General features: G+C 41.7%; 1 long non-coding RNA gene across 1 annotated transcript in view; it reads left to right on the forward strand.

The window, feature by feature from the left end:
* LOC311420638 overlaps positions 1 to 14,290 on the forward strand; it is a 48,953-nt gene extending 34,663 nt beyond the window's left edge. Inside the window, exons 4-5 of the long non-coding RNA XR_014684442.1 lie at positions 13,326 to 13,380; positions 14,137 to 14,290. This is a non-coding gene — a long non-coding RNA (uncharacterized lncRNA). The remainder of the gene's footprint in view (positions 1 to 13,325; positions 13,381 to 14,136) is intronic.
* The last annotated feature ends 2,666 nt before the right edge of the window (positions 14,291 to 16,956 follow it).

A 16,956-nucleotide genomic window follows, 5' to 3' on the forward strand; every position in this document is an offset into this window, starting at 1 on the left:
AGTTTTTCTAAAGGCCAATGTGAGCCATTCTGAGTAGATTATATTGACACTGACTCTGTCCCTCCCCGCAAAGCTGTCTTGCAAACATGCCTCTGCCTCATCTGCCATGGGTTATTACAAACCACATCAGCATCCTCCCTGTCTCACAGATGCCCCATGATAGCAGTATGATTAATCTACTTAATTCAGGGTCAGAATCCCAGTTCTCACTGGTTTTGTTTGGCAAGCTAACACAGATGGTTTTCTACATATGACAAACTTTTCATTTTCTTTGAGTGTATTGATGTCCAAAATTCAAGCTGTTCTAGGCCTAGGGGTAGACACCTAGAATTAGCTTTCACTGAAACAAACTAAGAAAAAAAAAACAAAGGATAAATCTATTGCATCAAAATATCCTAACTGAAATGGGACAATTAACCTGTTTTTTACTCGTTCAGAAGTAGCTGGAATATGTCCAGGTAGGCTGGATACCTGGGCTTGACCCAAGCTGCCTCTCCTGAAGCAGGGCACCCAGAACTTCCCAGTGACAGAATCACTTCATGTGAGAGCAGACAGCAGGCGTATCTGTCTGCAGGAGACCTGCAGAGTAGATAGTCACATAGTGCATTTTGCCAGCTGCACCATCAACACATCTTTCTGGTGACATGGTAAAATGAATAAAAGTAATTCCTGTTATACCCGATGGGAGGCATCTCCAGCAGGGTTCTGTGGGGTCCTGGCAATTGTGATGGTATAATTTTTAATAGACTTCTGTGGTATTTGGAGGGGAAAAAAAAAAAAAAAAGAAAAAGAAAAAAAAAAGTTGAAAATGTACTAGCTTTGTACTAGATCTGATTTTTGGAGAGTGAGGTACTCTCTGAAACATGCCTGTTGGATCTGGTGGCAGTTTTCTTGGGAGAATGGAAGAAAACTTTCTACAATGTGGCATGTAACTCCCAGCCCAACTGTGATGATCAACCTTTTATGTCCCACTGTACCCTATACAAACTAATTACACTGAATGCTTATGTGCTGCTTTATCCCTTCATCTCACAGTTGTTGTTGCAAGTTACAAAATGAGGCCCTGAGGGCGTGATGCTCTAGTACATGAAGATAAAATGTTAATCTGCCCAATATTTCAAAAGCTGCTTTCATTTTCACAGCATGTATGGTTTCTGTGGGGCCTGGTGTCTTTGGTTTTTGTTCTGGTATTACATAAGAACATAATCTATTTGCATGTTGTTTTGCTTGTTTGCTGACTGCATGCAAGTGGCAGCAATGGGAAACGCACAGGGGCAGTAATCACAGATACATCACATCCTGGAGTGAAGACTGAACCAGCAGTCTAGATAGAACTGATGTTCTAGTGCAGACCCTTCTCACAGGGACAGTTCTTCACATGTATTTTCATTTAACATTCCCTACTTTAAATACCTGGGATATATGGAACTCACACAGTATTTGAAGAATATCACTTATTTTGCTGCCAAGTCAATTGTATATTGCAAAAACTAAAATAAAAGAGGTGCACAAGCATTGCACAGGTGGCAGACCAAAAATGAAAGCAAGCTCTTGCTACATAGTGGAATATCAGATTTTGCTAGAGATTACCCAAGACCAGTTTCAGGCCGGCCGCATTTTTCTATTCTTGTTAAAATAGTGTGGTGCAGATTGCAACAGCAGAGTTGCAAATAGTTATGCATAGATAAAACTATAAACTTCAGCAAATGACTAACATGAAGAAATACAGGAAATGTAGTTTAGAAAATAATGTTTTTAATTTTTTTTAGATTCAATGCATTTTTTCTCCTTCCCTGTCCTGACACAGATTGGTAATGTGCTGGTGAGATACTCTAGAAAGAATAAGCAAATTACAAAGAAGCAAAAGAAGGCAATCAATGAAGGTGATTGGATGGAACATACCTATATCTTATTCACATTGTTGAATAAATGATAGCAGAGGAGATCTAAAATTACATTTGAGAAGAAATCTGAACTAGTCCAGACATGGGCTGATGCACTTCTCTCATCTAACCAGCACATGGGAGAGTCAGATTCTCAGCTGGGGCAGGTTGACTGAAATCAGTGGTGTCCTGCTGCTGCTTGCCTGGCTCCTTGTAACTGGGTTAAAGATGCTTGTGCTGAAGAGGACAAATATCTATCTTGTAAATCCCTCACCATCTCCTGGAGAGACTGACAAGTTTCAGGTGATGTCTATTCACAAGGTTTGCTCAGCATGTAGCAGGAGTGAGATTTGCCAGTTTTCCAGAGGGACACCAGCTCCTCAAGTTTGCCATGCAAAGCCTGCCCTCTACTCACTGCACCCTAAAACAGAAAGAGACGGGGTTGACAGCTGACCACTGGTATTCCCTATTCCCACTCCCAAATGAAGTAGGAGGACAAAGATGACACCAGTTAATCTTGGATCTCACAAGTTCAAAACACAGATCTGCGGTCTTCTGCAGGAAGAAATGAGAACCAGTCTGGCATGACTCCTCTCAATTAGGGAACAATGAATGCTAGCATAAGCCATGTAGGCAGTGCTAGCTTGAGGTCTACCCCACAGAATTTGAAGATTAAATAATATTAAATTGTACCACCAAAAAAACAACCTTGCTGACTGGTCACATTTGTTTCAACACCTGCTTAGGAAGTGCTAGACAGCTCCCTCTTTAGATACAGACTACTCATCTTTTATAAAAGCCAGAACTACACAATGCGAACACCATACATGACTCCCCTCAAACCCTGCAATAGTTGCCCTTTACACAGTCATTTTACCTGCTTATTTGGTGAGAGGTTTTATGTTCCTCATCTCTCCAAAGGGGAGTGGATCTTGAGGTTGCAGCCCTACCCTTATCTCATTTGTTGATCTGGCTAAAACCATGGAGCTTAACTGTGCAGAACACCTGAAAGAGACTTCCTTCCAGGCAGCGGTGTCTGGTGATTGATGTGACTCACAACAGCTTTCCAAAACCAGTGCATTGTTCATCCACCCAAAGATACACTTGTGCAGAGGAAGCAGTTAATACAACAGACATTCATGCATCCCTCATCTTACCTAAACTTCGCAAAATCAGAAACCAGATGTATCCCCCACTTCTGGGCTGGGAGATATGAGTTGCCCTCCGCGTAATCCCCTTGCCTGTTGCTCCATTTCCCCAACAGCAGCTGACACTCCTCTCCTTCTCTTGACCTTCAGAGGCTAGAGGTTTTGGCACTAGAGTCTGCTTGTTGTCTTTACGTCTAGAAAAATGAGTCTGTTAACCTGCCTGGGGTCTCATAGATAGGGGCTGACTATTGTTTGCTTGAGGACTCAGTACTTTCCCTGGATATATCTTATCACTAAACACAATTTCTTTTCCTGCTTTTGCACTTCTTAAAAGCAACTTTGATGGATTTCATGCAGGTGATGGTACATTTCTAGAATCAAGACTGCAAATAATCAATTATATATATTTTAATTTAATTCCTGAGCAAAAAATAAAATAAAGAAATAATGCAAATAATGAAAAAAAAAAAAAAAGGAGCATGACAATTTAGGGCCAAATATATCACCTAACAATCTGTGCCTGCCTTAAAAGGACAAGGCTTTTGGTTATGACACTGAACTGAGGTTCTGTAAACTGGAGCTGACATCTTTTCTCCATGCTTATAGCAGGGCATGGCATTTGGTAACCCTTACCATCTATCTGTGAAGGTGTGCCTGATGTCTAAAATCTTTGAATATGTAGCTTCAAAATCTCCAAATTCTGTTCACATTTGCAACATTTTCCCCTCATTTCCTTCATGAGTTCAACTCCAACTTGTAAACAATTTTAGATCAAATGACACTGCATTATTTTTCTGAAAATGCTATCAAACATATCCATAATATTAAAGCATGAAGATACATATTCTGCGTTGTTCCACAAAGAGAGCTTTTCAGAGGCACAGATGATGGCTGGGACCTAACTTACTTTCGTGCTTTTACAAATCCTCATATTGATGGGCTAATCAATAATGACAAAACTTTCTGAGAAAGAGTAGTAAATAAACCCATTAATCCCTCTTTGGTATAATTGCACAGAAGGTCAGATCACTTTATCTATGTCTGAGTGAAGGGGAAGAAAAAATCAGCTCAGATGAGGAAGGGAGCCCTGGGAGGAAGGGAGAGAGGGAGGGAGGGAGGAATGGATGAATGGCCATCTCTCACTCTACACCTGCTCAACATCCTGAGAGGTTCCCATCTTCAGGCAGATTGAGAGATGTCGGCTCCTTTGCTGATCCAGTTGGGTTCAGAAGCCTTGTTCAATTCTGAGTTTCCAGTAAATTGGCAATGCCAATCCACTCCAATCTCCACATTTTTTTTTTTTTTAATATATATATATAGGGGGGTGTGGGTGTGGGGTGGGGTGAGGAAGGGACAGATATGGTGGAGAGGGAGAAGCCCTCTCACTGTGAATTGCAGAGTCAGCAGCTGGACAGAGCAAACGCTAGGGACTGGTTTGGGATGCTCTGCAGAAATAGGTGAAGAACATGTCTTGAGCCAGAGGCCTGGAAGGAAGACTGGGAGAGGTCAAGGGAAAAGGCTGTGGTTGAAAAGGGATGAAAAAAAGGAAACAAAAAACAAAGGCGACCTCAATATTTTCACCTGTTTATATGTGAAACTGACAGTTTAGGTGCCAAATAATTTCTTAGTTGGAAAAGATAGAAAATATTACTATCAGTGAAAAAAGGAAACCCTTTAAAAAGAAGCAGCACTTCAAAACAATAGGTGTCTGATTGGACTGGGTGTCTAAATAGAAATATGAATTATACTAAGAATTAGCACAGCGGTGTCACTAACACAGAGCCAGAGAGTTGATTTCTAAGCAGGTAACTGCTTTCTTTAGCCTAAGGACTTTGGATTGATTATAATGGATTACTAAAATGTATGGCAAGTTCATTAATGTCAAAGGGAGTGGATAACTCTCAAACAGTGCAGATATTTTATTTATGAGTGAATAAAGGAATTTTATAGCTGCTTATCACTAATCTCCAGTGCTGGACTGGAGTAAAATAAATTCAAAGTTAAAGCAAAGGCAAAGATTTTTTAGAGAGGGAAGCATTTTCATAACCTTATTTTGCTTCTTTAGATATTATTTTTGTCTTTTGGCTTGTTTCTGCTGACTTAGTATTCTCTGTTTCTATTTGCGATTTGAAGGCAAGCTGAAAACACAGACAGGCTTTAATAAAGAGATGTGCAGTGTCTCTGATGTATTTGAGGGAACCTCTGCTGCTTGTGGTTTTGTATATGGTTATGGTAAATAACTATCATGCTGATTTTTGTGGTCTGGCCTTTGCTGTGAGCACTTGACCGCCGGAGACTCATTTAACCCAAGCAACCCCTATCCCAGCTTCAGGCTAACGTCAGCACAACAGCCAGCCCCCAGCCCAGGCAAAACGAAACCCCCCGGTGTGACCCCCAGCTAGGACGTGCCTGGTCTCACTGCTCAAGTGCCTGCTTTTAGCACAGGATGGGGAGGGTGGCACCGATGGGACCCGGCCGCCAGGAGCCTTGTTATGCCGTGGGTTTGTCACCGCCAGATCCCCCTTTCCCCATGGCTGCTTCCTGCCGTCTCTCTTAATAAATGAGCCCAAGTGGGAGACAGGATGACAGGGCTGAGGCCCCGAGCATGGCTTGCTGTGCCTCACTGGGGGATTGCCACTGCGGCGTCTTGACAGCGGGCACTCAGCCTGAACTGACGCTGCTGGCGGGATGGAGTGTCCCTGGCCCAACGAGATGCTCAAGCACCAGCCTCTGGACCTGGGGGGCCTCTGCAGAGTGGGGCTTCGCTCATCCTGCAGACAGTGCTGCCCTTGTACAGCCAAATTAGCATGAGACAAAACAGGCAGTAACTCCCACTCGGAATATTCCATCTCAGGTACAAAATATTTGTGCACAACTGCTGACTGCTTCCAGAAAAAAGACCCTACACGATGCTTTTCATCTGCCTGCCTGTAAAAATGCTCCATGCTATCTATCTATCTATTTATCTATCTATACATCCAGCCATCCACCCACCCACCTGTATTTAAATATACATTTATAAATATATATATATACATTTACACATATATATGCATACACGTATATGCACACACATACACATATATATGTATATATACAAATATATACACTAACACATAGATATATGTGGGCCAGAACAATAAGTGCAGCAATACATTTTCCTACATGAAAGGTGAAAAACCCAGCTGGGAGTGTAATAAAGCACAAATGACATGCACACAGTGGGGGAAAAATTCTCTGCAATCTCACTGAGCTTTCTAGGGGGATGTCAGTCAGGGACGTGTGCAAGCAGTGAACCACAAAGGCAGAAGCACGACATTAGCAGGAAAAGGAACTCTCTGGGCAGAGTTCCTTCAGAGCGTGACACTTTATGATTCATCTGACTATAAATCTGTGTCCATCTGAAGACAAGATTTTTTTTTCTTTTCCTGTGGAAATTTCTCACATAACATTTGAAAAAAAAAAAAAAAAAAAAAAAAGCCTTTTTGGTTTTCAGCAAACAAAGATTAAGTTTTTGACTTAAACATTTTGGGACACTGGTTTCCTGATAAATGCAGATGTTTTTCAGGAGAACAGCTGACTTCTGAAAAAAAAAAATCAAAGCAGATAAGTTGTTTGCTGAAAAAATGAAGTGATAACCACTTTCTGAATTACACTTAATGCAATGGACTGCTGCCAGGGCTCTAGAAACAACAAGTAATGAAAAATGTCATATTCTGACACTGCTTTCCTCTTTTGTCTTTCTTCTTCTTACCTAAATGTTACCAGACAATCTATAGCATCTTTAGGGGGGGCTGTTAGATAACCCGAGATGATGCCTGGAGAACAACAGTTAGCATCATGCTGTCTGTAGAGTGATAAATCAGGGAGTGAGGTTCATGCCAAGTCTGCTTTTCTCCAGTTATCTTAAAACCTAATGTGTAGCTCAAGCTTGATTCAAGTACGTATTTTTTATTCTGTAGTGTTGTTTTCCCTCTCTTCCTCTTTTCTGTTGTCTTTCTTTTTCCTTTTCCTTGGAGCAGGTATAAATAGAGGAAAATAGGGCTCTCCAAGATGAGGGATGGCAGGTGAGAGCAACAATCACTGGAAAGTGATGTCAGCCTATTGCTCAAGGTAAAAGACGCTGACTGTCTGCTGAGGGAATCAAGGAGCAAACACCTAGTGAGGCCTCAAAAAGGACTGAAAGAAGATTTCCTAGGGACCAGAAATGGTTGTGCAATGGTTGCTGGAATTCAGAAAATCATTGAGTTGATGGCAGGACTCTTAAGCCAAAAACCTATCTGCAGAGACCCAGTGGGCAGGTGGGAAGATGGGTATAAACACTTTTAATTTCTTGCTTGGTCACTTTTTCTCTATTTACCACTGTGTGTATTCTGGATCATAAACTCCCTTTTTAGTAGTTTTGTAAATTCATCCTTCTCTGAGGAGCTCTGTGTATGGAGAAGACAGCCATCCCAGAGCTCTGGATGACTCAGGTCCTGTCACTCCACCATTCTTCTCAGCTTCCAGAGATAAAAGGCAGAACACTATTTACCCTTACTCTTCTGGTTTCGTTTGTAGAGTGCAGGTTTGTGCCTGAGCCCAGCTGTTCCCTTTCCCATGTTCACCTGTTTTCCTCATCCCACTCATTGCACACAATGTCCTCCAGCTGTTGATAAGTGAGACTGGGAATGCATATGAGCCATGGCCTGAAGAGAAACCTGTTGAACTGAGGCTAAAGTTTCCCTTCAGGGAGCCAAGGGATTTTTTTTTTCTTCACTTACAAGAAAGAAGGGGCAGAAGCCAGCAAAGGAAGCCAGAGCAGCTGGCAACAGAGGAATTAGTCTGCTGGAAAATACACTTTCCTCCCCACCTCAGTTTTATAAAACTGACCAAGAGGCCAAGCCAGGATATGACAAGTAAGAAACTCAGACTGTACAAAATGCATTTTTTTTTTCTCAGTTCTTGTCCAGAGTCAAGCCCAGTTGTAAAGCTGGCGGCCCCAGTACTGAAGCAGAGGTGCAGACAATTGGCAATACAGTGTAAGCAAACCACATTCTTCCTCTGTTGTTTCTGATGGGCATGCAGAGAGATGATAGGTGTAGAATGATGATGATTTCTTCCTGTTGGGAAAGAAATCATGAACACAGAGTCTGGTATTTGCTTTATGCCATTTGTTTATCTTGTATTGCATACATCTGTGCCATCTTTGAGCAGAAGTATCTGTAAATAGCCCTAGACATCAGTGCGTAGTTCTTAGGAAACAAAAGCATGAGGAACTGACTGCTGTTAGACAGAAAGAGGGAGGAAACTCCCTCGCTGCCTGCCACAGCTTCTCTCTCAGAGTTGTCACGACAAATCGGACAACAACAGGATCATTGCTCCTTGGTATTGTGCACTCCTTGCAGCTGGGAAAGAGGCATTGCAGCAGTGGTTCACATTCCTAGTCAGACATTAAGACTGGGCAGAAGTGCCAGCTGGGTGGCAAAAGGCTTTTGGAGAATTGGGAAAGATGTTTTCTAAATACCCAGCACATCACCTCAAACATCAAGAAGCCCTGACCCTTGTATCCCATGACACTACTAGATGATTTGTCTGGTTATCTGTCTGAAGTCCAGCAACTTCCTTCCTGAGAGCTGCCGTGTACCAACCTCTCCAAATTCAGTGGGTCATGGGATTCATGGAGCAGTGCTGGAGAGCATTAGGAGCAAGCTGACAGTGTTACTGCTGGGTTTCTTCATAAGGGTGATGACAGTGCTCATTGTAGAAATGTTTGGTAAACATGACTTGTTTTGAATAGATTCCTGTCTTGGCACAGCTGGAATCTCTATTTTCATACAAATCAAGAAGCTTAGACATATCAGTCTAGAATCTAGGAAGCATGTCTTCAAACCAAAATGTTTTACCTTTTGAATCACATTGCTTTAAAATATGTCCTTGCTCCATTTTTTTTTTTTTTTTTAATCTTGAAATTGCATTATGGTTTTGCTCTTCAGCTTTCCAAACCCTAAAGCCTGACAAATTACTAAGAAACAAAGTAACCATGTCCAACCACCTCTTCTGTTGTGTATGTGGATTTAGGTGTTGTCTAGAGTACTAAACTGTTACACATTTCTGTGACTATTTTGGTTCTTTCCAAGAAATGACATATGGTGTTTCTAGATGAGCAAATTCAGATTCAAGTTGTGTAGAAAGGGTTTCCACTGATGGTTAAAAGTTTCCACTGATGTGATCTTCACATGGAAGATACGGTGTCCCTCTCTGCAATGTATGATTATGAGGAAATTAGTCACAGCTTTATTCCATCTTACCTCTGTTAAATATTTCTAAGGGAGCAATATTACATTTTTCTCTTTGTCTGGTGCTTACAGCTTCAAGCTAATGGAATAGTCAATATCATTACACTTTATGTGACAGCTTGCTTAAAGTCATAGACATGCTAAAGTGCTCTCCTGGTCTGAGGTGAGCCCCTCTGGACCTCCTCTAAACAGAGAAGAATTTGTCTGACTTGTACAGCTACGCTTTCGTCTCATCTCCTGAGTCATCTCATTTCTCCCATTTCACTTTCATTGCTATGCCTTCCCTTAGACCCCCGATGTAAAACCTCCCTCCCCAGGCAGCGTGGGTGGGAGAGATCTCTGTTGTTAGAAAACAGACTGCATTTTCCATTCAAAAGTCCAGCCAAGCCATACCCACAACCACGATCTTCTGAATTGTGAAAATCTCAGAGGCAGAGCTTGGTAGAGCTGACATGGATGACTGGTGGGCTGAGTTACTACCTTTCAGCAGCTTGCTCCATGCCATCTCTCTCCTGCCTGAAGAACATGCTCTAAATCCCCCATAAAAGATCAGTTGCAAAGCCTTCTGACACACTAGTAAATAATGGAGTAGCTGGAATGAATCAGAGCCTTAGCTTACACTTTGTTCACAGGGACTCTACAAAATCAAAGGGGTGAATTGATCCGACAACATCAAATTGCTCAGTGCACAGAGTATTAAAATGAATTTCATGTTAGCTGTTAGGAGCAGCGTCTTGATTAGTATCTCTGTACAGAATGTTTTCCTGGGGCTGTGCCAATGGTGCCTCGTTGTCTGTTTTCGAAGGACTGTAATTGAGTGATAATTGCAAGATCCTATTTTGAACCAACACTATCTGCAAGCCCTGATAAACTTCATAACCATTTAGCCAGAAATCTGAGAACTCTAAACAATTTATTTACAGAGAAAGACACAGACATATTTTAACATACTACACCAATCGCCTGCCCTCCACCGCAAGGACAACATGTACATCGGCATTTGGATGGCGCCAATTAACAGCATGCTGCAGTTTTGTTTTGTTTTGTTTTGCCTTTTATTCAAATCATTTTCCTCTCTTTGACGTGCTCTACATTAGCCATTTGAACAAGCTTCTTCCTGCTTTCACAGCCAGAGAAGTTTTGTGGTGTTTGTAGGCTCACGAAGCCTAGTCTAGGTAATATCTGATTTTAGCCACTTGGGAGATGCAGCACTAAGTTTAGGGAAGAGAAAATGAAGTCTGAAGTGACAGATAAAGGCAAGGGAGAATAAAGAACAATGTAGAAATGAAGAAAAGTGCTATTTGACTTGTGGATGGGATGATGCAGACTGTTTTTCTGTTGATTTTTCATTTGGCTGTCAATTTCTTATCTCTCTGGAAGTGACATATTTAGCATTGCATACTGGCTTGTTCCTTTAACTCAAACCTTTATAAAGTATAGTAAAAAGGGATATGAATACCTACTAATTTTCTACAATAGCAATATACACACTGTGCATGTTGGAGATTGGTTTTCTGCTGTACTTACTTGAGATGTAACACTTAAAGCAGAAAAATAGGGCTGAGGACTAGGAGTGTTGTCTGACCTGAAGTTCTGTGTTGTTCTTGAAAAATACTTACTCCAGCCTGTTCCTAAAGCCTCCAGAGGTGATGGGTCCAGTCCTGCTCAGATAGGCCCTCATGATGGTGCTTTATCTATAGCATTTGGGAAAGTGTGTCTATGCTGTTCTGCAATCACTGCCCTCCCTCTTCAATTTCTTCTATCCAAGACTGAAAATAATGGCTTTATTCCTTTACAGCAGCCTTTTTCATGTTTGATGGCAATAATCCCTCCCTCTAGTCTTCTGTGGCTTAAACAACCCCAGGCCTTTTGCTCTTTCATCTGCAGTCAAAAGGGGATGCAGTAACCTCCACAGGCTGTGCTTGATGAGAGTATGGACAAGTTCAGCAGCACAGGAGGCTGGTTTAGAGGCTTTATACCTCTTAGTAGGCTATTTGCCTTTTTCACAGTTTACTAATAATTGGTAATTTATGTGCATGTTGTCACCCTTTGTGCCCCATGTCCTTCTCCCCAGAGCAGCTCGGTAGCCCAAACATTGGTCACTAGTGAATCCTGCCCCAGAGCACAGGGCTCTGCATCTCTCTACCAAGTCTGTCTGTCTGTAGTAAGCTCTGATGGTTTTGAAGGATTTCTGTGGCCACCTCTCCACTTTGTCAACACACTTCTGAGTCCTATGTCTGCCCTCCTGTTTGGGTGCTGACCGCTCAAAGTGATAACCTGACTTCCCATTCTGCTTGCTCAGCATTTGACCCCAGAAGGAAGGGGGTTAAAACTCATCATGGAAGAAAAATTCAGGGCCTTAGCACCTGCTAATCACCACTGCTGCTGCCAGACAGCCTCTGCAAGACAGAGCTCTGCTGATGTTAAAACCATACTTTCTGCTTTGGTAGGCTTGCAAGGCAGTGCAGAGAGGAGATTGACTCCCCAGTTTACAGCATTCACTGAACTATAAGTACCCAAATACAGGATAAGGATGTTTGCAGGGCTGGGATGGACACTTGGGAGCAGTGAAGTTTTCAGCTGCCCCATTGAAACTTGTTGGAGCTTGCTTGTTGGTGCTCATTGGGGATGACTATGCTGGGCTCCACCATGAACTCGTCTCCCCTTGCTTCGTCATGACTGATGTATCAGAAGAGCATGGGAAACCCCTGTGATTCTTATCCCCCCCCCCCCCCCCAGCCACAACCTCCAGGTTTCAGTTAGAGATAATTTAGCAGGGTTATCAGCATTTGGCCATAAAGGAAGCAGCGGGCTGACCTACCATTACCAATGCCCAGCCTGTCTGGGGTCAATAGTGCAAAAGACTCATTTTCACTTGCCTCTAACAATACAGAAATTGATTTGCAAGTCCAATGGGTTGCATTTATCTATTTGTCCAGCAGCAGTATGCTGTGTGCATGTAGCGAAAAGCACCTCTGAAGCTTTTAAATGGATTTCTGTTCTGTGTAATGCTCCTTCCATGAACTGTAGCAATTAAAACATGATGGCTATTGACCATGTGTTTTTGTGTACTTAGTTTAAACAACGCGATACATAGGAATGTCAAAGTGCCCTTACCATACAGTCTTGTTTTGCAGAATACCAAACATGGAAAGGTCTCTCGTTTAGAATAAAATACATCCCTTTGAAAGGCCAAATTCTCAAATAATTAGGGCAGCAGAGTCGTGTACTCACCTAGTGTGGAGCCAAATCTGAATCAGAAAACATTTGTTTTATTTGATGGTGTGATGGAGCTTTCTGCCCCTCAACCCTACCAGCTTTTACAATGACTTTTCAAAATGAAATAGCTTTGCTTTTGTTCTGTATAGCTTGCTCTCCCACTGAGAAGAATCCACTTGCTCTTCTGCACCTGTGTCTGACAGGAGATGAGGCATGCCTGTTAGGACCAAAGCCTCGCTGCAGGTGCATTCTGAGCACCTCAGGGAGAGCACAGTGTATCTTTTAGATAGTATCGTGAACCTCTTGGCTTTTATACCTGGCCACACATAGACTGAAAAAAAGAAGCACATGAAGTAATCAACTCAAATATCCTTCTTTGGAAATTGAAGATGCTTTTGGCACTGACATTTGTGATTCATTTCAAAAAAATCAGCACCAGTTTCAGAAGATAAAATGCACTTTTTCTTTGGAACTGTGAGAGGGGTGGGTGCATTGAGTCCATTCTCCAACGCTAGCAAATACATGAATTAGCTTTTAGAAGAATTATCTCTGCAGCACTCCCCACCCTTTTTTGTCTCTCTCTGTCTGAAATGACCACAGTCTCCTAAACTAATGCTAAACTCACTCAAACCACACATTTAACTGTTGCCGTCTTGCCTTCAGCCCTCCTCCTTCATATCCATCATGCTGCTGCTTCTTCACATGGTCTTGGAAACTGCTGAACTCTCAATTGACTCTGGAGCAACACTGCAAAAATAAAATTGTCAAACACATTTTCTCATGATGTTTTCTTTTAGATTTTCCTTCCTAAAAGATTGGCAAGGTCTTGTTGGAGCTAAGCCAGGCATGCAGGTAAAGTAGCACATTCTTGACATCTTGCCCCTCTTTTACCACCAGAGAGATATTTTAATCTTAGGTATACACATTTGTTCATGATTTATCTCATCCAGATTTTTATAAGCTTTGGAAATAGGACAGCATATTAAATGGGAATTCAGAAGGCAGTGTGAAACTGTGGAAATCTGGACATACTCTACTCTGTCCCACTCCTCCTCAGCAAAAAGCAGCACCACACCATTTCAGATGACTTTGTCAGAAATTAATACATACTGGTCTGTTTTGGCCACTGGTTTTGGTCAAAAGTTCTAGTCTAGGCCAACAGCTTTTAATTAATTAATTAATTAATTAGTGTTTTTTTTTTTTTTTTTTTTTTTTTTTGTTGTTGTTGTTTTTTTGGTAGTGAAAGGTTTGCAGGAAATATTTTGTTTTCAGCAAGGGTTTTAATTAAAGAATAAGTAGGAAAAAAATTGCCTATCTCTTTCATATGTATAAAACTGAAGCTCGTTCTTTATTTATAAATAGGCACTTAGAAATTCTTCTCTGTTAGCAAGCTTAAATCAGCTCCTCAAGCCTAGATATATCTGTGACTTGCAGCCGCCTCAGTTTTCAGAAACTGTAAAAAATGGCAGCATGACAACTTAAGAAAACCTCCCCAAAGGTTTCTTAACCTTATTTTTCCTCTGAAAATGGTCAGTGGAGCCAATAACAATCAGAAATCCTGTAAAAATGACTGTGCCTATTGTCATTCATTGTCAATATTCATTGCAGGGCATCCAGAGGAATTGACTCCTTTAGCCTCTTCCATCTCAGAGGCCACCTCAGCTCTCATACCATCCTGATGGTTCCTACTCCTGGGTTTTGATGACTTTACCTTTAAGATTACCAAACTGATTTGCTAGGATTTAGCAATTTGTTAATCCAGTGTGTTATATCTTGATGGTACAAGACATGAAAAGTTAAATAAAAACAAAATGGATTAAATATGTAATTGAATGCTTTTTTTAAAAAATGACATACGCTCAACTGTATGTTTATTCACTGGAAACAATGTATTAGCTGGTAAACTTCAGCAACTAGTTAAAAATAGAAAGCAAAGTTTTCTTGCACTGGAAGTTTCAAGGAAAGCCAAGGCTGAGTGCTTGGAGGCAGAAGCTGCTGATGCCTTAGACAGAAGGCAGTTCTGCTTTGTGGCACTGCTTGGGTTTCAGAGAGGTCAGTAAGCAAACAGTAAACTGTAAAGCAGAAGTTCTGTTTTCCTCTTCCAAGCTACATAAAACACACAAAAAATGCCTGACGAGGTGAGACATGCTAGACCTAACATGAAAATGACTGATTCAGTGCATCGACTACTGATACTAAATCCTTTCTTAAGCTGATTTAAACACACAACATTCAAGTTCACAATTCACATCCCACACATTTTACTGTTAATAACTAATAGATAAAAAGCGGTCATACACACTTTAGTTTGATCCCAATTTCTATTTGAATAGAAAGACCAACAAATCATAAGCAAAGAAAATAATAAATTATGCAGTGATAGTGAAGTATATCACTAAATCTTTCATAACATTAAGAAACTAAGAATCTAGATGCTTATATTTCAAGCTATATTATTACTTCCACTTAACAAAAAGAAGTACTGTTTAATGTAAAACACCTGTTTATTAGCTTCTTAAAAGCTCCTAATAAAAATGAGTTATCTTTAAGAAAGCAAGCATACAGATTCAAAATAAAATTGAAACTCCGAACATAGTAATTGAGTTACTCGAGTTAAACCTCCCAAGCACAGGAAGGCATGGTTACTGGCTCAAAAGAATCACAGCTCTTCCAAGTCGGCATTTTACACCTGGGGGCTGGGATCTTTGCATGATAACTGCAGACTGGGAACTGCAGCCCATGCAGGCTGTGAACAAGGACAGGGAACAGCAACAGCCCCCAGCCCCAGGTCAGCTCTGACATGCATGCACACAGTGCTCAAATACAAGGAAGAAGAGGAAACTTCACATTAGTAGCAATTATACTAAACACAGGTTCCTATACCAAAACTCTGGTGATTAACTCCTCCTCCAGCTTTCATACTTGAGGTTTGTCTACCTAATTAGCCAACATGGAATTTGTTTTTTTTTTTTTTATGCTTCCCCTTGGGGAAAGCTTGGCTTTAAGTCGACATATTGTGGTCACTCTCCCTACGTTTTCCTCAGTGTCACGCTGGTGTAGCCGTGTTAAGATAATTGGAGATTTTCAAGGAAAACAACAGACAACAAAACTGTATTTTATTTTTATTATTTATTTATTTACTTATTTATTTGGTATGGAGAAACAAGAAAGCTTCCATTGGCTGCTTCCATGGATTGAATGGCAGTGTATAAGTATCAATAGATGCATACATATGTAACTATTTATACAGAACCTGTGGCTGACAACAGGATAAGGTCTGGAAAATAGGATCTTAAACCAGGAAGTGTCAGGCAGGTTCCATGCCAGGCCATGCCACATGCAATGGTTACACTAATGAAATAGGGGGATTGCTGTGGGGCAGCCCTCTTGTGCGCACCTAGGCCTCAGCTCAGGCCTTGCTCAGGGGATACCCCAAGACTTTGCTAGACTAGAGGGTGTCCTCACTGCCCTCATGCAACTTGAGCTGAGCCCTGTCCCCTCTGTCATCCCCTCCACCCACAGCACGGGGTTGGCCGGTCCCACCCCCAGGAAATAGTTGCTCTGCTCTGTGTTTGTCTTGGCCCAGATGTCTTGGAAGCATGGTCTACCCTTTCCTAAAAAATGGCAGCACATTGAATTTGTGTCATGACATTTTTTTTTCGAAACCAGCGGGGATTTGATGTCATGGAGTGAAGGCACTTTCCAAAGTCTCAGAGTCACAACCCGAGCTGACCGTTTACTATCTTTACACAAATGAAAAGTATCAGCTGTTATTGCTATTCCCCCCCCCCCCCCCCCCCCCCACACACACACACCTTTGTTAGCCATTTAGCAGTATTTTGACAGAAACAGGAAACAAGGGTTACAGCTAGGTCAGACTATAGGGTCTCCCAGACTGCTAAGGAAAACAATAAACATACAGACAGCAAACCCTTGTAAAGTGAAAAGGAAACTCTTGCCTCCACAAAGACCAAATCAATTATTTTTTCCATAAGAGAGCAAAGGGAATGAATGCTGACTGTAGACATGACGGCAACCACAGGCCTCAGCTCAGAGGCAGCTGTGCACTGAGTGATATTGTGAATGTGACTGAGTGGCAGCGTGGGCTGGGGAGACAAAGGGACAAGTGGTGAGGAAAGGTGGGAGGCAGGCAGTTGCTGGCAAACCCCAGGGTTCTCCCCAGCACCCTTTGAAATGAAGAAAGTGCTACGTGCTTCTTAAAAATTGGGGTAAATCCAGCATCCTCAGGAGGCACCATGCTGCCAAGTCTGTCAGTTTGGAGCTCAGGCATTTAATCAATTACATTTGTATTGCCAAGGTTGTAAAAAGAAAATAGCTGTTCAGTTCTCTGCCCCATATTTTATCTATGTCAAACCAGCAGTGATGTTTGATTTCAGTGGCAAAAACAATTTGAAGAAACACCACTTA

This window comes from Aythya ferina (genome assembly GCF_964211825.1).
Source record: "Aythya ferina genome assembly, chromosome: 1".
Lineage (NCBI taxonomy): Eukaryota > Metazoa > Chordata > Aves > Anseriformes > Anatidae > Aythya > Aythya ferina.